Below are 20,160 nucleotides of genomic sequence, written 5' to 3'. Positions count from 1 at the left end.
AGACTCTCAGGAGGCCCAGGATCTGCGGCCTGCGGTCACTGATGTCTGCTTTCGGCCTAAGGGGGCGGGGTGGGAGGCGGAGAGAAAGAGGAAGGAAGTGTGTGACATGTGTTTAGCGTCTACCGATGTGGGGTCCCTGTTAGGCCCATGCACAACCTCAAAGGACCACCTTCAAGGAGGCTGCTCCCTTCTGTGAGTCCTTCCTGGGCTGCAATATGTGAAGAAGGGTGGGGTTTTTTGGATAGAGACTGAGAAGCTTGAGTTCTTCTGCCTAGGACAGTAAGAAGAATTTGGAGGAGTAGAATGTGAAGGAGTAGAATGTTAATAATAACAACAGCTAACATCGCCTGACCAGAGGTGGCACAGTGGACAGAACATCGACCTGGGACACTGAGATCCCAAGTTGAAAACCCCGAGGTTGCCAGTCTGAGCACAGGCCCATCCAACCCCAGTGCAGGCTCACCAGCCTGAGTGCGGGGTCGCCGGCTCAATCTCATGGTCACGGCTTGAGTCCAAGTTCTCTGGCATGAGCCCAAAGTTGCTGTCTTGAGCAAGAGGCTCAGCTGGAGCCCCCTAATCAAGGCACATATGAGAAGCAATCAATGACCAACTAAAGTGCTGCAACTATGAGTTGATGCTTCTCATCTCTCTCCCTTCCTTTCTTTCTCTTGCAAAAACAAAACAAAACAGAACAACAACAAAAAACTAACATGATTAACATTCTAAGTGCTTCCCATAGATTTGCTTTGTGAAATCCTCACAGCCAATCCTATTCAACTTTTATCATCCTCATTTACAGGTGAAATTGAGTCTCAGACAGTTCAGGAAACTCTGCTAAGATCACACAGGGCATAAGATGCAGAATCCGGCTCACAGAGCCAGGCCATCTGGGAGCAGAACTCTTGTGTTTAACTACTGCACTATTTTTGCCTCTCAAGAAAGAGGAATGAAAAAGGAAGACAAAGGAGCAAGGACAAGGCTGAGGAAATGCATGAGGCAAAGGAGCCCATAAAAACTTTCCAGGGGCGGGCGGACCAAAGGGCTTTTAAGCACAGAACTGTCTAGTGTCCGTGCGAAGGTGGTTTAATCGCAGCGTTGAAAACCCTCACTCTGACTTCCCTAAATCCCCCTCCGCTTGCCGTACACACAAATACCTTCCGCGGTGGATTCTGGTGGAAATAGCAGGAGGTGCCGACTGCGTTCCACGCGCAGCCAGAGCTGTATAAAAACAAAACCGCAGGCCTGGGTCAGCCGCCCAGTCCAGATGCTAAACGAATTTAGCAGAAGCCGCAGCTCTGGGGCAGAGGGGAGTGTGAAAATGCAAACCATTCCAGAACTCTCCAAAGTGTTGAGAATAGCCGTGCGTTTCCACAGGGTGTGGAATATGGATTTGAACTGGTATTTTTGGAATCGTAAGGGACAGGAAGGAGGCCCCAGCTGACAGACGGGTTATTCACAGTCGGCAAACTGGGGCTCAGAGAGGCCCCAAACCCTGAGAATATCAGCTCCTCTGCATCCCCGTGTCTCTGGCCTCAGGCCTGGGTTTCAAGATCAGGACCCCATCTCATATTTGGCTGGGGGTGGGCTGATGACATACATAAGAAAGAAACCAGATAGGGGCTTGGAGTCCTTGGGTCTTAGTTTCTGACTCAGAGCATAAAGCCCCTCTGGTCAGAACTGGGCGTGGGGACAGACGCAGAGGAACTTCTAAGGCTGGCTTTGCTGCCTTAGGTGGGGAGGGTCCCAGGGCCTGGCGTGTGGCTCCGTCTACAGATGGGCCTCAACTGGCTCCTGCTCTAAGGAGAGAAGACAGGGGCAGAGAGCCAGGCAGAACTTGGCCAGGGACTCGGGAGAGGGAACGAGCCCAGGCTGGTAAACTCTGCTGAGGAGTCTGGAACTCTGGGCCTGGAGTGGGCAGGCCCTGGGGTGGGGGGTGCCTCTGAGCGGCAGCCAGAGCCGGAGGGGGAAGCAGGAAGCACTGAGGTCACCTTGTCCCGCTGCCCACCTGGGCCAACTCAAGGCCATTAGGCTTCCCAGAGCCACTGAGAGATGCATCCTGCCAGCCCCGTGGATGGTGGGGATCTGGGCGGATGGCCGGGATCTGGCGGCTGCAGCGCCCTTAGGCACGTTCCTGCAGCTTCCCCTGCCTCTCCGGAACGCCGGCTTCTTCTGGGCTCCCTGCCCTCACTGCCCCTTCTCCTCCTTTACCCCGATGCCTCCCACATTTCCATGCCCTGAGAGATGCCGCTGGTATCTATCACCTCCTGGAGGGCCAAGGACCCCTCAGATTCCGAGGCCCCCACGCAGCCCTAGGCATGGGGTCTTTCTTCACCGCTCCTTCCCTTACCCCTGACCAGGGGGGGCCGAGGCCTCGGGGCTCAGGTCCTGCCACAGCACGTCCACCTGTGGGTGGGCCCCGGAAATAATGTACCCCACGCTCGCCGCCTCTCCAAGCCTCAGGGGGGTGCTCGCCCCTTCCTTTCCCATGGAATCTGTGCTCCCTGCTGTCTTCTTATGCATGGGGCAGGGGCGGAGGGTTAGGCAAGGGCCAGAGTCTTCCTTCTGCCGACCCCTTCCCCTTGGGAAGGTCATTCGTGTGCCCTTGCTGCTTCAAGCCTGTCCCATCAGGCCTGCTTAAGGTGATGGGAGCTTGAGATTTGGGTTTGGCCTGGGAGGGAGAGGCCTCCTTGGGCCTCGAAGTAACTGGGCTCGGGATCAGGTTGGGGGCAGAAGCCCAATCGACACCACAGCAACCCCGTGTTCGTAGATGTGGGTCCCCCAGACCTTGAAGGGAGGGGTGAGTGGAACTTCCTGGGTCCCTCTGCCTAATCCACTCAACACAGCCTCCTCCTGTCCTTATTCCTAACCGTCCTTCCCCTTCCAGTGACCCCTGTGCAAACAGCTGCTCAGGAACTCGGCTCACTGGGCTGCAGTCACCGCGCAGGCCCACCTTCCTAAGGATGGCCAGCACCCGCAAGCCCCTCCACCGGCTGCAGTAACGCACCTTCGACCATGCTGTCGTCCAGTCTCTACATCCAGACGTGTTGGTCATAAAAGCAATCCTGTTCTGGTCAAGATCTGGGCGGTTTAAAACTTTAGGCTCAGATTTTTTATTTTTTATTTTTTTTGTATTTTTCCGAAGCTGGAAATGGGGAGGCAGTCAGACAGACTCCCGCATGCGCCCGACCTGGATCCACTTGGCACGCCCACCAGGGGGCGATGCTCTGCCCATCTTGGGGTGTTGCTCTGTTACAACCAGAGCCATTCTAGCGCCTGGGGCAGAGGCCAAGGAGCCATCCCCAGCGCCCGGGCAAACTTTGCTCCAATGGAGCCTTGGCTGCGGGAGGGGAAGAGAGAGACAGAGAGGAAGGAGAGGGGGAGGGGTGGAGAAGCAGATGGGCGCCTCTCCTGTGTGCCCTGGCCGGGAATCGAACCTAGGACTCCTGCACGCCAGGCCGACGCTCAACCACTGAGCCAACTGGCCAGGGCCTAGGCTCAGATTTGACTTTAATCTTTCTTCTTCCTCCAGAAGATTAGCTCCACAAGGGGTTCGAAATGTGTGTGTGTGTGTGTGAGTGCGAGTGTGGGTCTGTGAGAGCGTGTGTCTGTGTGGGGGGAGTGCTGGGGAGGGCGGTCACACATGCATCCCCCCCCTCTGGATGGACTCCCAGGGCTGGGGTTGAAGTAGCAGGAGGGAAACAGCTGACCCTCTAGGACACCTGCCAGGCAGTCGTTCTCCTTCTGTGAGTCCCGGCTGTGGCGGACTGAGCTCAAAGCCTGCAGGTCTGATGGCAGTAGGTAAAGCCCCCCCACACACACACACCAAAGGTCCCACTGACCAGACTCAATTCCTGGACCCTCCTTCAGGCGCTGGTGGCCCCTCCCCACAGAGTTACCTTCCACTTACCCCTCAGGTGGCACCTCGGCCACGTCCCCCAGGGCCGAGCCTCTGGCCCCAGGCTGAGCGGGTGCCAGGGCGCCTGCAGCCTCCACCCCCTTTGGCCCCCACAGCCTCTCCTCCTCCCGACCTCGGGGCCTCCAGAAACTGGAACCAAAGGGCCTTCCCTGGGACTGTGCCACCATGTCCCGCTCTCGTGGCCCTGGGGCAGGTGGCAGCCATGGCTAAGCAGACCTCCACCCAGGGAAGGACATGTCAGTCTCCCCTTCTTGCAGTTATCCACAAACTTTACAAGCTGCTCCCTTGGGTTCCAGGTTCTCGGCTTTGAGGCAGGAACCACCACACGGCCCTCCCTCCTCTGCTGGGTCCTGGGTTGGGGTGGAGGACAGTTCTGTGATTGTTTTCTCCCAGTTCTGATGTTCTCAGGGTAAAAACCTACCAAACCTGTTTGGCCTCTCTCCTCAGAGAGGTACAGAGTCGTAGGGAGGCCCTCTCCTGGTGACTCTGCCCTATTTGATGACCTTTGGAACAGAGATTCCTACCAGGACCTCCCACCGTGCTATTATTACACCTGTCTGGCCAACAGCATCTTCCCAGACAACGGGGCCAGAAACCCTATCCACGCCCCCTTCTGTTCCCTGCCCAAGACCCGCTTCTCTGCTCCCAGCTCCGTGCAGGCACCATCCTCTCACACTGCTCCTCAGCGTGCCCCTCACTGGTGTCCCCGCCCCACTTCCCTCCTCCAGTGACAGCAGCCTTCCTAGAACTCCCAAGTGTTAGCGTACCCCGCTCCCAGCCTCCGCGATGACTCCCCCACACCTGGAGAATATCCCGCCTCCTCAGTCCTGCTCCCCAGACCTCTCTCCATCCGGACACTCGCCCCGATGGCGAACAGGTTCCATCCCGCACACAGCGTGACAACGGGCCGTGCTGCCCTCAAGCTGTGAGGGGGGGTCGGTGGGAAGGCGAGTGCTGTGACCACGTAGTGACGCCTGCCGTGTCGGCCCAGGACTTCTGCCGCAAGGTTCCTGCCACCCCGTCCCGGCTGTACCAAACCGTCCAGCGCTACCCACCTGCAGTCCACGCTGGCCTCTCCTTTCCCCCTTCTCTGTGGCCCACAGACTGGGTTATTGCCACCATCAGCCCTCCACCTGTCCCTAGACCTGCCACGCCCCTGCCCGTGCCGTTTCCCAGCCGAGACTCCCACCGTCCGTCTGGTCTGGTCTCTCCCACCCTCCCGCCCTTCTGTTCAGCCCGGGTGACCTTGCCCCTGAGCTCGCTGGGTTCACACTGTGGTCTCAGCGTGATTATTAACAGCACCCCCTTCACGTCCACAGGCGCCCCAGTTTGCACTGTGAATCGCGTACGCTCACCCTGACTACGGCACAGAAGATGCTAAGGGCGCTGGTGTCATTTCTCGCCCTGGCTTTCCGGCCCCTGCCCACGTCTGGCACAGGTACGGGCTCCGGGCTGGAGCGGGACTGAACTGGTACGAACACAGAGCGGAAGCAGAGGACGGGGGAGAGGTGGGGCGGCGGTGTCCACGGGCAGGGGGGTGCGGAAAGGCCAGGCTCCCAGGCGGCCCGCAGGCAGGTCCCGCAGGGGAGGCAGGGGAGAGAGACCCCATTGGGGCAGACTGTAAGGAAACCGACGGAGGAAGGCCCAGACCCTGCTAGCCTGCACACGCGTGTCATCGGAAAGTTAAGAGATCTAAAAATACAGCTGACAGAGGAAGTGGGCGTGGCCTGCTTCCCTCAGTGGAGGCCCAGTGGGGTCCTGGCCAGGGGGCTGGAGCCATGGTGGGTTCACAGGGACTGTGCTTCCTACTCAGAATATCCTCGTTGCCTGGACTCTTCCCTATCAAACCCCTCTTTCAGAAGGACTTCTAGAAAGTCCTCCCCTCTCCCCCCACCTAGACTGATTTGCTCTTCCTGTTATACTCACTCTGATCATTACTTACATGATCATCTCTCTAACCCTGACTGAACCCCCTCACATGGCTTTGATCCGAAGCTGGGGGCAGGGGCCAGAAATCAAGCACATGGACTCAGGTTCCAGCTCCATCCTTTACACAGGCTGTGTGACCCTGGGCACGTGTTCCCACCTCTCTGTGCCTCATCTGTAAGATCTTTCCTGGTCTGTGAGATGGAGACAGTTCCAGCAGCAGCCCCACTGGGTCACTGTGAAGATGAAGACACCACTTTGAAGCATGTTGGCTGTGTAAAACCTTTCCTGACACATTGTAAGTCCCCTTACTGTTACTTGAGGGCAGAGGTGAAGTGACATTCTGGCCTCGCCCTGCACCACCTAGCCAAGCACCTGGCTGTTCAATACACAACTATGGAATGAATAAATTTTTTACGTGGTGCCTGGTTCCAAAAAAAAAAAAAAGTCCCGAGGCCGCACAATGACGGGTGTCCTAAGAGTTCTGCAGATTTTAAAGCACACTTAAAATCTTCTTTCTCCTGCTGGGCGTACTGGCTCCCTGCCCCCAGAATGTCTGTCTGTCTGTCTGTCTCTGGCTAGAAGACAATTCTGTACCCCATGCAATGGAAGTGGAAGGTGCCTCAGGTAACCTCCGGCTGCTGCTCCCAGTTCTGCCCTAGAGGCCTCAGCCCCCGGGCCCAGGAGCACCTCCAGATCTGAGGGTGAGGAGACTGGCAAGTCCTGGAGGGTGTGTGGGTCAGGAAGTAGGGGTGAGGGGCTGGGGCCGACATCCACTGGCTGCCCGGGGGCGGAGGGGTGCCCTGGGCTGGCTGGCCCTCCCTGCCCAGGCCTCGGAGGGAAAGTTGAGGGTGTGAGAACAGCAGAGCCATGTTTTAGTTAAACGGTCGCTCTTGGTGAAATCCCAAGGAGCCTGAATAATTGACAGTGTGGTCAGCAGCTGACCGCTGACTTCTAAGCATGGTGGAAATCGATCTGGTCAACAGCATTTACTGCCCTGGCCCCGGGAGGCCTGGGGGTCAGAGGTGAGGAACTCCGCCCCATCCTTAGTCCTATTCAGGCAGTGCGCCCCAAGTCCGGCAGACCCATCTCTGGGCCCGGGCCTGGCATTCTCCAAGCCTGTCCTCTCCTCCATGGCGCTCGGGGAGTCGGCTGGCTACAGGCTGGGGGACGGAGAAGTGCTGTGTAACTGGAGTGAGGAGACAAGCAGGGGGCCGAGGGGAAGATGATGGGCCGGATGTGGGATGTGTTTGAGCCTGAGGGGCCCAGAGTGCAGCCTGGAGAAGGACCGGCCACTAGTCAATTGAGTCTGGGGCGGATGGTAGTGGAAATTCAGGAGTCCCCAGCTCTAGGTGGTCCCTGAGGTCACAGGCGTGGATGAGGCTGCAGGACGAGTGCAGAGCGAGGGGAGGACCCGGCACAGGCCCTGGGAGGCCACCAACAGGCAAGGAATGCCCACGGGCCCAGGAAGAGGAGACCACCAGAGCACCAGCGGGGAGGAACGGCCTAAGTCAAGGTCAGAATGTGGAGAGTTGCCCAGAGGTCAGGCAGGGGTGAAGCTTCTGACATCTCCCCACGTGTATAGAATGAATCTCTCTCTTTCCTCTGTACCTTGTACAGTATTTCTTTTTTGGCATGTGTGTTCGTTCATTCAATCATTCATTCATTCACAGGTGTTGACTGCATACCTACTATGTGCCAGGTTCTTTGCAGACCCTGGATTCAGTGGGAACCAGACAGACAGTGACAAACTCCATTTCCAAGTTGAGGCAGAAAAGGGGAACTCAGGAGGCAATGAATAACTAAGCTGCGGGGTGGGGTGGGGTGGGGGAGGGACAGGGTCACAGCCAGGCCTCGGGCCAGGACGCAGCCAGCTCTCTGCCCTCTTCCCCTTCTCCTCTGCCCATGTCCTTTCTCTCTGCCTCTCCACTCTGTCTCACTGTCTCTGTCTCTCTCTTTAGCTTCCCTCACAGTGTGGAAAATACAACTATTCTTGACTCGAGTCCCCAGCAGAGAGAGCACAACGGTCCTCTGCCCCCTGGGGCCACACACCCAGCTCCAGCTAGAGAGAAACAACGGCAGAGAACTGGGGGCCCGGCTCAGTCAGGAGCCCACCCCTCCTTCACCAACAGCCAAAGCTGAAGAGTGAGGTCATGTGACAACACAGCAACTCATGCTGGGACCACCAACCCCTGTAGAGGAGGGAGAGGGGCTGGGCCCCAGAAGAAGTGGGGATCTCTTTCCAAAGGGACGATGCTGGGAGGATGGGCTGGTCCGCAAACCAGTGGGGGTTTCATAAGGCAAAGGAGGACGGAGTCCTGGCACCCACAGCCCAGAGGATACGGCACAGAGGGGTCCGCACCATTTTGGTGCCCAGGACACCTTTGACATCGAGTCAAGACTATGGACCTCTTCTCAGAGCAGTGGTTAGAAAGGCATCAAATCAAACACACAGGATTACAAAGGAAACCAGCTCTGCGGGTTCTGTCCTCAGCGCTCTTGAGGACTCTGGATGCCGAAGGGCTGCGACAAGACAGGTTAATGAGAGATGTGCTCAGAAACCTCCTGCAGGGAAGAGGCAGGACCCTGGGCCTTTGTCTGGGGGGTGGGAGCTGGTAGAGCCGCCTGGGGTCTGGGTGAGGCTGGCAGCAAAGCCCCGGGGGGGGGGACTGGGTGGTGGCCAGGGGCAGTGGCCACACCGCCCTCTGAAGCTGTATTAGGCAGGGTTCTCCGCTGCCCTAGGTAATGACTGACCCTGATTAACATAGAAACACTGTTTGGGGGAGCATCAGGGGGTGCATAGGATTGACAGGGACTGGAGAAACAGGCTTGAAGGGAAGGGACCCAGAGAGCTGAGGCTGCCCCGCCTACCAGCTGGTCACAGTGGCCCCTGCTGGTACCCGGCCATGGAGACGGTGTGTCTCACCATCTGCCGCAGTGGCCTTTAAAAGTCTGACTGACCCTGTGCCTCTGTGTCCCTCTCACGATTCAGAGTCCTGGGAGGGTGTGTCCAGTCGGCCACACGTTACGCCATACGCCCACATTCTAGCTGCTGGGGGTGCAGAGTGTCCGCCCAGACAGCCACCGTGGTGGGAGGTCAGGTCCTCTCATCCGTTTGGGATGCCCCATATAGTCACTGGTTAACCAAAGCGGCAGATTCTGCTACAGCTGGCGGTGAGGGGTGTGGGTGTGCGCACGCGTGAGCGAACTGAGGGGCCGGGTCACCTCTCCAGCGCGGCTCTGTAGAGAGCGAGGCCTGTGATGTGTGATGTGACATGGGACCCTGGGGAGAGAGGCTGTCCTGAAAAGGAAATGCTATTGGGCCTGAGGCAGACAATAGAGTCTTTCAGGAAATGGACCAGGCCTTCCAGCTTCTTCTCAGCAACCCTTCAGAAGCAAGAATAGCTGACTCCTTACGGACTGAGTAAGCAAGGATCCTGGGAGTCTTGGACTCTTCACGGGCTGGGGTCTCTGTAGAGGGAAGGAAATAGACTAGTGATCAACGGGAGAGGGGCTCAAAAAGACACGTTCTCCTTCTGAAGCTCAAGCTGGGACATGAGCTCCCTGCGTCTGCTGCTGCTCCCCTCCCCCCACAGGACTGAACACGGTGAAGGCAGGTATTCCCGCTCAGTCACCTCTGCCCTGTAGCTTCCAGGCCAGGGCCAGGCTCTGAGACCCTCTGGCTACTCACCAACCTGTTTCTTCTTACTCCTGGGCACACAGCCAGGCTACCATTCCCAAGCCCTCTTGCCGTTAGATATGGAATGTGACCTCAGTTGGGCTGAGGGAATGTGAACAGAAGTGACATGGGCCACTTCCAGGCCTGACCTAAAAAATCCTCCATAAAAAATCCATATAAAAATCTGCAATCCTCTGAATTCTTCCCCCACCCAGTGGAAAGCACATGATTATGAGGCTCTAGGGGCAGGTGTAGCTACAAGAAGAAGGATGGAGCCTGGGTCCCTGAATCACCACATGGAAGGCAAATCCACCAGCCAGGAATACCTGCCATGTGAGTGACAGAAAGAGCTCCATTGAGCCATGGAGACCGGAGGCCTCGCTATTACAGCAGCTAGACAGCACCAGTGCACTCAAGACACGGATGCTCAACCAAGTTGTTTGTGATCCTGGACAAAGCACTCTGCGCAGTCCTGGCCTCCGATTCCTCAACTGTGGGATAAGCTTGTGCCAGGCACTTCGAGGGACCCCTCCCCCTGCAGGAAGGGAGGAATCTAGCTGCGCGTGCTCTCCCTCCCTCCCTCTCTTCCTCCTCCCTCCCTCCCTCCCTCTCTCTCCCTCTCCTGCACTGCTGCTGCTCTGTAAGGACAGGCCCTGGAATGCCTTTCTGGATACTGTTTCTTCCCAGCACCCAAATGAGGACAACGTCTGCCGGAACCTTGCTCCTAACAGATGTCAGTATAACAAAAACACATGCTATAGACCCATAAAATGCGACGACCGACTCCAGTGATAAAAATGTGCTTGTTTATACGTATTTTTACAGCTTCCTGGACAGTAAGAGGAATCGCAGTCTAATGGGCCAGTGTTGTCAGTCAGCGTGCAGATCCTCCACGCCTTTCCAAGCGCAGCCAGCCCTGCAGGGACAGGACGTGGCCGCGTTCGCTCTTACGACCTGGCGGCGACCCTGTGGGACAGACGGCCATCCTTGTTGCAGGTTCTCCTCCTCCTCCAGGGCTGGCGGGACAGGGAGCGCAGCAGGAAGGCGGGACGGCAGAAGTTGTTGGTGGTGACGTCTTCCTGGGCTCCTGAAAGGGTCAGGTTGCCCTCCTTCCCTTTCTTAGGGGCTGGGTACCAGTAAGGCTGCAGTAAGACCTTAGGCTGGGATTTGGCCACACAAGCCCACAGATGGTGACAATGGCTCAAACATATGCACCAGGCACTACCCTAAAGGCTCTGTATACACTGACGCACTGAAACCTCACGATAACCTTTTTTGGGTGAAGGAGGGTACTTTACAAATAGGGAAACTGACACAGAGAGGGTAAGAACTTGCCCAAGGTGGCCCTGGCCGGTTGGCTCAGCGGTAGAGTGTCGGCCTAGCGTGCGGAGGACCCGGGTTCGATTCCCGGCCAGGGCACACAGGAGAAGCGCCCATTTGCTTCTCCACCCCTCTGCCGCACCTTCCTCTCTGTCTCTCTCTTCCCCTCCCGCAGCCAAGGCTCCATTGGAGCAGAGATGGCCCGGGCGCTGGGGATGGCTCTGTGGCCTCTGCCTCAGGCGCTAGAGTGGCTCTGGTCGCAACATGGCGACGCCCAGGATGGGCAGAGCATCGCCCCCTGGTGGGCAGAGCGTCGCCCCATGGTGGGCGTGCCGGGTGGATCCCGGTCGGGCGCATGCGGGAGTCTGTCTGACTGTCTCTCCCTGTTTCCAGCTTCAGAAAAATGCAAAAAAAAAAAAGGAAAAAAAAAAAATGCAAAAAAAAAAAAAAAAAGAACTTGCCCAAGGTCACATAGCCAGTAATTAGGCAAGTTGGTGTTCTTACCCAGCCAGCTTCTGCTCCAGAGGCCTCCCCCCCTTCAGGTTGGAAGAAAGATTTTGATCCTTACCCTCAAAGCCACTAGAAGAAGAGGAAAGACTGTAGCTGTAGCTCTCCACTGGGGGTGATTCTGTCTCCCCCCAGAGGACACTGGGCAAAGTGGGAAGACGTTTTTGGTTGTCACAAGTGAGGAGGGCATGCCACTTACATCTAGAGGGCAGAAACCAGGACTACTAAACAACAAGACAGCCCCCTTCATCTCTGCCCCAAGAAAGAATTATCCAGCCCAAAATGTCAACGGCAGCAAGGTTGATAAACCCTGCTCGGAAGTTAAACAGGCCTGCGGGGACCTCTTCCACTTCCTAGCTGTGTGGCCCCGGGCAACGACAGCTCTGAGCCTGGGTGTCTTCAGGAGCACATTGGGTACGGCACACTAAGACAAAGCTTGGCACGTAGGAAGCGCTCCATAAATACCAGCGATCGCCGTTTTCATCTTTTTCTTCTCTGCACTTCCCTCATCTGCCACCCTGCCCTGGGCCCTGTTGCATTTCTTGACCAAGAAGCAGAGCTGGGCCCTGCAGTGAGCCCGGGAGAGCCTGAGTTTCGATTCCCCTGCTCACTCCGGGCTGTGCCGCCGTCTTCAGCTCCTCTAATTACTTATTTAAAGGCTATCGATTCCTTGGCTGCTGCTGCTGGGCAGCCGCACAGAATTGCATGTCTCGCAAATAGCAGAAGCGCCTGGGCCTGGCGGCTGGGGCTGCAGCCTGACATAACCAGGCAGGGGGTTATTTTCGCCCGGGATGTTTGTAAAATATTCATGGGCTGATTTAAATACTGAGGATGTCAGAGCTAGAAAGGGCCAGAGAGATCAAGTCAGCAGAGCTGGCCCTCATCTAGAAGAAAATGCAGCCGGACGAAGTGGGGAGGGAGCCCAGGAGAAATGCACGCCGGCCGATCCAGGTTCAGGACCAAAACCAAGGTCTTGGGCTCAACGTGTGACCTTGCGTGGGTCACTTGCCCTCCCTGGCCTTTGGTTCCCTATCTGTAATGAGGAAAGGGTGGGGAGGGGGAGGTTGTAAGGCTGAAGTGAGATGGATATATAAGAATAAACTTTGCACATAGTAGGCCGGAAAATTTTAAGTGCATTTGAAACCTGAATTCCCTCCTCTAGTAATTCCCTACAGTTGTTTAAAGCTATGTGAGATGACAGATGTGACCACCTTATAACAGGCCAGAGACAAAGGGATGGCTTATAAATGTTAAGAGTGTTTAACTAGCATGCATTAGTGCCCAGGTGCTGTGCTAGGTGCCAGGTGCTGTACTAAGTGCTTAAGAGGCAAAAGTTCTCTGAATCTCCCAAATGCCATGATTAGAGGTTTCGTTTTCTGAGTCGCAGTGGTGTGCTGGTCACTGACTTATAGGGGGAGTCCTGGTTTGTAATGCTTGCCAATGTCCTTGGTATAAATACTCCACAATGGCTGATTTTGAGCTTCCAACTTGATGTCAACAAACACCGAGTTGCAATGAGATGTACATATCACTGGATCTTTATTTACAGGTATGGAAATTGAGGCTCAGAGAGAGGTTGTAGAACCTGCCCCAGAGAATTGGCTGAAGCAGGTCTATCTGCCTTCAAAGCTCAGCCCTTAACTGCTTCTCAGGGTGGAGCTGAAGGGGGTTCCACAATGGGCGTGGCTTGGCCAAGGTCAGCCTTGCCTTCCCACCCCGCCCTTCAGCTTGCTCAGAGAGACAGCAGAATCCTACTGAACGGAGCACTAACTCTGGGCTGGGCCCGGTGCCAGGCAATTAGATATGACATTCTCTTACTAACTGATCCCAACCAACCTGTGAGGTAGGAATTCTGACTGATTGCCAGAGGGAGGAGGAAACTAGCAGCCAGACAGGGGAAGTGCTGGCCCGAGGCTACGGAGCTGGGACAGTAGAAATGGCATTCAGACCCAGGCCTCAGTGACACCAAAGCCCACACCCTTTCTGCCCACCACCGGCCAGGCCCTCACCGGGACCACCAGCCCACAGACTGGCTGATCTGTAGTGGGAGAGGGAAGTGTCATGAGAAAACCCCCAGGCCTTCCTGGTCCGATCTGTTTAAAAAACGCAGCCCTTCCCTCTGTCTCGGTGGTTTATATTCAAATCAACTAGTTTTTTTGGGTTTTTTTTTAACTCAGCCATCAGGCCCCAGGTCAGATCACCAGAATCGGAACCCCAGGGAAGGAGTGAAGCCCCAGTCACTCTGGTGGTGGGAGCTTTCCAGGGGTCTGAGGTGCAGCCACCCTGGGGACCACTGCCCGGGTGTCTGTGCCACCCTTCCTCCCCTGAGAAGAGGCAGGTGCTGATGGGGAAGCATCAGACCCCAAAGAAAAACCTCCCACCCCCGGCACTGATGTTCACAGGGCCCTCGAAGAAGCCAAGAATGTGTCCCAGCAGGGTTGTTTCGGGGCCTGAGACGGACACACGTTGCTTCAGACTCTCTGAGTCAGTCCCCTTGCCACAGAACTGACCTCCAAGAGCCCAGGGCACCAGACAACCACGGAGGGCAGCTGCTCTCCTCCCCCGCCTACTCACTTATTCATTTACTCACTGCATGTCTATGAGCCGCCTGAGGGCAGCCAAATACTAGGGGCGCTGGGCACACAGCCGTGGACAGGGACACGGTTCCAGCCCTGAGGGAGCCCACGGACCCACGGATACGAACAGATGAAAACTGCATTGACCACAGAGACTGGGAAGAGACTGGCTTTGTTCAGAAAAATGAGTTATCCCGCAGAAGGAAAATGTTGATGTCTTGTTTCGGAAAAGGAAGGAGAGGAAGAGAAGAAATAGGGCAGGAGGGAGACAGCCCGATGTCAGCAAGATGGAGGGCGCCTGGGATGAGCTCAGAGGGCAGGCAGCCTGCACCGGGCTGGGATTCGACAGCACCTGCTCAACCTCTGTGTGGCTGCAGTGTAGACCCCCCTTTGTTGATGAAATTGACAGCAAAAGGGGCATGCTCCAGCATGGCTGTGTGAGGGGATCAAGAGATCAGTTCCACGGTGGGGTCACCGGGCAGTGCAGGCATGAGGAGAGAGTCTGTGAAGAGGGAGCTAACTGCCAAAGCTCCGGGATCCCAGGGTGCCCAGGGCAAAGGCGGGCTTTTCACCAAGTAAGTGCAAATGTGAAGAGGGCCGTGACAGACAAGTGCGTGGCATTAGGGAGTCCAATGGGGCTCCCAAAAGAGTCTGCAAAGAGATCACAGCTCCCACTGGTGGAGCATGGGGGGGGAGATCCTATCTCCCATTGGTGGACGGGGGGGGGTCAGATCTCCCATTGGTGCAGCAGTTCCTAAGTGCCAGATTTGTGACATGCATGCCACACACATCATGTCTTCGAATCCCCACCAACATTTTATGAGGTAGCAATTATTATGCCCACTTGATAGCCAAGGAAATGGAGGCTCAGAGAGGTGATGTGATTTGCCAAAAGACACACAGCTGTATGCTCAGAGCCAGGATTTGGAACCAGGTCTTTTATGATTTGAAATCCCATGCTTATAAGCCTTACCTCTGACTTCTCCCTTACTTGAAGGCTGGCAGGCCTGGGGACTAGAGAAGGGACAGATATGCATGCACATCATGCCACCAAATGACATACACACAAATAAGCGATATCGGTCCGTGTTGTGGCTGAGGGTCTCCGGGCTCAGAGAGGGAAGGGACCCTGTCCATGGTCATAGATGAGAAAGTAGTAGAGCTAGGATTGGAACCCTCCTGCCCTCAGCTCTTGAGCCCCTGTTGCTCTGGCAACACTGGGGGTAGCAGACACTCTGGGCTGGGTCTCCAGAGCCAAGGTCATCGGAAGCCCAGGAGCTCAGCACCTCCCAGCCACAAGAGGCCACCCACAGGGAAATCTTTAAGTGGTGTCAGGTTCACTGCCATTGTGGTAGCAAAAAGACAAGGCACGAATAGGAGGAAGATGGGGCCAACTCCTGCTTAACACATCCCCTTTGGCTGAGTCAGCAGTGCAGCGCTGCCGCCAGCCTCGGAACGGAATCGCAGGAATCTGCAGATGCGCTGGAATGCCTCTGCACAGGCTGGGGCAGGTGACGGGACCAGAGGGAGACGGGCTGCAGTCTGAGCCTCCCGTTCTACTTCCTTTTTCTACCCACTCCCACCCTGCCTCTTGCCATGTCTTTGAAAGACCCGCTAGTCTCAGACTTGCACGGCACTCGACAGAATGGAAAGCCCTCACAAAGAGCTCTACTGTCTCCAAAGGGATGCATGATTCTGAAGTCCTTTTTGGATTATATAAAGCTAATCTACAAAAGCCTCCCTAATGCGGCAACATTTACAAAATGCTTTGCAAGTCATAACTTGTTTTCCAGTTTGCAACGTCCTTTGCAGCCAAAAACAATGCTCGCCTCTTCAGAGAGGACTTTACAGTTTGCAAACCCCGGTCACAACCCTCACCTTACCTGAACTGCAGAATAGCTCCATGGTGAAGGGTAGTAATAATGTCTATTCCTCACCTGGCATTTAGAGCACCAGGAATTTAGAGCACCAGGCACACTTAAGAACATCTGTGAGTGTTCACACACTCCAGGGGCACAACGACCCTGTGAGGTTGGTTTTATTCCCCTCCCCATTTACAAATAAGGACACCAAGGCACAGCCAGATAAAGTGTCTTGCCCCAAATCATAGCTGCTAAGTAGCAGAGCCTGCGCTTGAGGCACTGATATTCGATGGGAGAAAGGCTGGTTTTGTGCCCCTTTTCCAGATGAGGAAAATAGAGGCCCAGCTCTGCCCAGCCCCCTGTGTGACCTCAGACTGCTCTTAGCACGCCACCGGTCTCCCTTTCTTCCTCTGCAGAATCAGAGGGCTGAGCTCTGCCCTGCTCTCTCCCCAGCTCTAAACCAGGGGTAGTCAACCTTTTTATACCTACCGCCCACTTTTGTATCTCTGTTAGTAGTAAAATTTTCTAACTGCCCACCGGTTCCACAATAATGGTGATTTATAAAGCAGGGAAGTTGCCTGACCTGTGGTGGCACAGTGGATAAAGCGTCGACCTGAAAATGCTGAGGTCGCTGGTTCGAAACCCTGGGCTCGCCTGGTCAAGGCACATATGAGTTGATACTTCCAGCTCCTCCCCCCTTCTCTCTCTCTGTCTCTCCCTCTCCTCTCTAAAATAAAAAAAATAAAATAAATAAAGTAGGGAAGTAACTTTACTTTATAAAATTTATAAAGCAGAGTTACAGCAAGTTAAAGCATATAATAATAATTACTTACCAAGTACTTTGTCAGATTTTTGCTAAGTTTGGCAGAATAAATCTTTATAAAACAACTTACTACAGTTAAATCTATCTTTTTATTTATACTGTGGTTGCTCCGCTACTGCCCACCATGAAAGCTGGAGCGCCCCCTAGTGGGCGGTAGGGACCAGGTTAGGGACCACTGCTCTAAACAAACGGGTACGGTTGTGACCATGGTAGCTGGCGGAGGGCCAGACCGGAGCACCCACTGTGGTCTTGCTCCCTGGACCAAGGCCACTGTGTGGCAGGAGATCTGCCTCAGTTTTGCCCTCTGGGGCCTGGCTCTGCTCTGTACAGAAGGTCATTTCGAGGCCTCTCCTGAGACATCTTGTCTTATGTACAGGAGGAGGGGAGTGGATTAAAGGAGGAGAGTGGAGCAGGGGATCTCTCTGCAGGCCTCACTCAGGAAAGGGAGCTGCAGAGAGGAGGCTGGGCTGCCCTTGAGAAACTCTAGTGAAAGATCAGGAAAAAAAACCACACAGCTGATCCCCCAAGCCATTGTACAGATCAGGAAATTGAGGCCCAGGGAGGGGAAGGACTCACTTATGATCATGTGGAGAACTGGATGCAGAGGAGGGACTAGAACTTATTTCTCTTCTTCCCGTGGCCCACGCTGGAAATCTGGCTTTTGATCTAATAAGGCCTTAGACCATTTGTTCATTCATTCATCCATTCAGCCAGTTGGTCAACCAGTCATTCAACAAACATTTCCTGAGTATCCATTATGTGCCATACCTGGAGACAACAACAGTGGATACAGTCATGGTCCCCGCTCTCATCAAGTTTATAGTCTAGAGCTTTGCTGTCCCATACAGAACTACACGGGGCTGCTGAGCACCTGAAATGTGGCTAGTCCGAATTGAGACGGAAGTGTAAAAGGCACACTGGAGCCCTGGCTGCAGAGCCCCGTTGGTGGGAGCATTAGCCCAAAGCGCGGAGGTTGCCGGTTGGATCCTCAACCAGGGCACATACAGGAACGGATTGGTGTTCCTGTCTTTTTTTTTTTTTTCTCTCTCTCTCTCTCCCTTTCTCTCTGGCTAAAATCAATAAAAAACAAAAACCACACTGGAGTTTAAACACTTAGTATGAAAAAAAAGGTTTAAAAAATCTTGACCAGTTGATATTTGACAAAGGAGGTAAGAGCATACAATGAAGTAAAGACAGTCTATTTAATAAATGGTGTTGGGAAAACTGGACAGGTACATGCAAAAAAATGAAACTAGACCACCAACTTACACCATTCAGAAAAATAAACTCAAAATGGATAAAAGACTTAAATGTAAGTTGCAAAACCATAAACATCTTGGAAGAAAACATAGGCAGTAAACTTTCCGATATCTCTTGTAGCAATATTTTTGCCGATATATCTCCACCAGCAAGTGAATTAAAGGACAAAATAAACAAATGGGACTATATCAAACTAAAAAGCTTTGCACAGCAAAAGACACCATGAACAAAATAAGAAGACAACCCACAGAATGGGAAAACATATTTGCCAATACATCTGATAAGGGGTTAATAACCATAATTTATAAAGAACTTCTAAAACTCAACACCAGGAAGGTAAACAATCCAATTAAAAAATAGGAAAGGAACTGAATAGATACTTCTCCAAAGAGGATATACAGATGGCCAATAGGCATATGAAAAAGTGTTCAATGTCACTGATCATCAAAGAAATGCAAATTAAAACCACAATGAGATACCACCTCACACCAGTCAGAATGGCGCTCATCAACAAAACAACACAGAATAAGTGCTGGTGAGGATGTGGAGAAAAGGGAACCCTCCTGCACTGCTGGTAGGAATGCAGACTGGTGCAATCACTGTGGAAAACAGTATGGTGTTTCCTCAAAAAATTAAAAATGGAACTGCCTTTTGACCCAGTCATCTCACTTTTAGAAATATATCCTAAGAATATCAAATCACTGATTCAAAAGAAGAAATGCACCATGTTTATGGCAGCATTGTTTACAATAGCCAAGATCTGGGAACAGCCCAAGTGTCCGTCAGTGCACAAGTGGACTAAAAAGCTGTGGTGCATATACACAACGGAATACTATGTGGCCATGAAAAGAAGGAAATAGTACTTTTTGCGATGGCATGGATGGACCTGGAGACTATTATGTTAAGTGAAATAAGCCAGGCAGAGAAAGACAAATATCATATGATCTCACTTATATGTGGAATCTAAGGAACAAAGTGAACTGAGGAACAGAATAGAGGCAGAGGCGGGGTCACAGGGAGCAGAGGGACAGCTGTCAGAGGGAAGGGAGATGAGGGATGGGATCAGAGAAGGTGAAGGGATTAGTGAAATTATATATACATAACACAGAGATACAGATAACAGGACAGCAAATCCCAGAGGGAACGGGGGGGGGGGTGTGTTAGGGGACAGGGGGGACAAAGGGGATATAATGAGGGGCACATGACTTAGGGGGTGAGGGTGTTATATTGAGGGGGACATTTGAATCCATGTTAACACAAATTAAAATTAATTTTAAATCTCAAGTTTTTAATCATGATCACCTACATGTAGAAATAATATTTGGGGTATACTGAGTTAAATAAAACATTAAAATTAAGTTTAACCTCTTTTTAAGTGGCTACTAGAAAATCAAAATTACAGCCTGACCAGGTGGTGGCACAGTGGATAGAGTGTGAACCTGGGACTCTGAGGACCCAAGTTCAAAACCCCGAGGTCGCTGGCTTGAATGTGGGCTCATCCAGCTTGAGTGCAGTGTCTCCGGCTTGAGTGTGGGATCATAGACATGACCTCATGGCCACTGGCTTAAAGGCTATGGTCTCTGGCTTGAAGCCCAGGGTCACTGGCTTGAGCAAGGGGTCACTGGTTCTGCTGGAGCCCCCCAGTCAAGACACGTATGAGAAGCAATCACTGAACAACTGAAGGGCCGCCACCACGAGTTGATGCTTCTCATCTCTCTCCCTGTCTGTGTCTCTCTCTCACTAACAAACAAACAAAAACCACCCCATTTGTAAACTGGTTGGCACAAAGTATGTTTGCAAATGTTGTCTGCTTTCCTTTGCCTTTCCCGAGTGCCCATGCCACCCGTCGACACCGGGTCCCTGCTCCGCAGGCGGCAGGAAGCCGGATCAGGAAGCAGGACTGGAGGAACGATTCCACACCCGTCAGATTATTTATAGCTGTGTTCTGTCAGCCCGCTGCTGTGTAGTTACATATGTATTTTTACATTCTCCTTGTCACACATGGCTTCTTGGTGTGGTTGAGAAGTGGTGGGGGTGGATGGATGCAGAGGGTGGCAGGTGGAGACAGATGGGGGACAGCACCTAGGGACCTGTGGACCCAGCCTGAGTCACTTCTCTCCCAGCTCAGAAACCGCCGATGGTTCCCCACGGCCCTGTGCACCAAGTCCAGACCCCTTCCCTGTGGCAGGAGGGCCTGGCATGCTCCGCGGTGGTATTTTGTGCCGGTGCTCTCTCGGCTCCACCATCTGAGCAAAGGGAGCTGGACCTAGCTCTGCCGCCCACCAGCGGTG

General features: G+C 53.9%; 1 long non-coding RNA gene across 1 annotated transcript; it reads left to right on the top strand.

The window, feature by feature from the left end:
• The first annotated feature begins 4,757 nt into the window (after positions 1–4,757).
• LOC136322730 (uncharacterized) lies at positions 4,758–6,212 on the top strand. Its single transcript, XR_010728859.1, has 3 exons — positions 4,758–4,922; positions 5,236–5,354; positions 5,974–6,212. It is a non-coding gene; the product is annotated as an uncharacterized lncRNA (long non-coding RNA).
• The last annotated feature ends 13,948 nt before the right edge of the window (positions 6,213–20,160 follow it).

This window comes from Saccopteryx bilineata, chromosome 2 (assembly GCF_036850765.1).
Source record: "Saccopteryx bilineata isolate mSacBil1 chromosome 2, mSacBil1_pri_phased_curated, whole genome shotgun sequence".
Taxonomy (NCBI): Eukaryota; Metazoa; Chordata; class Mammalia; order Chiroptera; family Emballonuridae; genus Saccopteryx; species Saccopteryx bilineata.
Note: the sequence above shows the minus strand (reverse complement) of the source record. Positions and strands in the feature narration are given on the sequence as shown.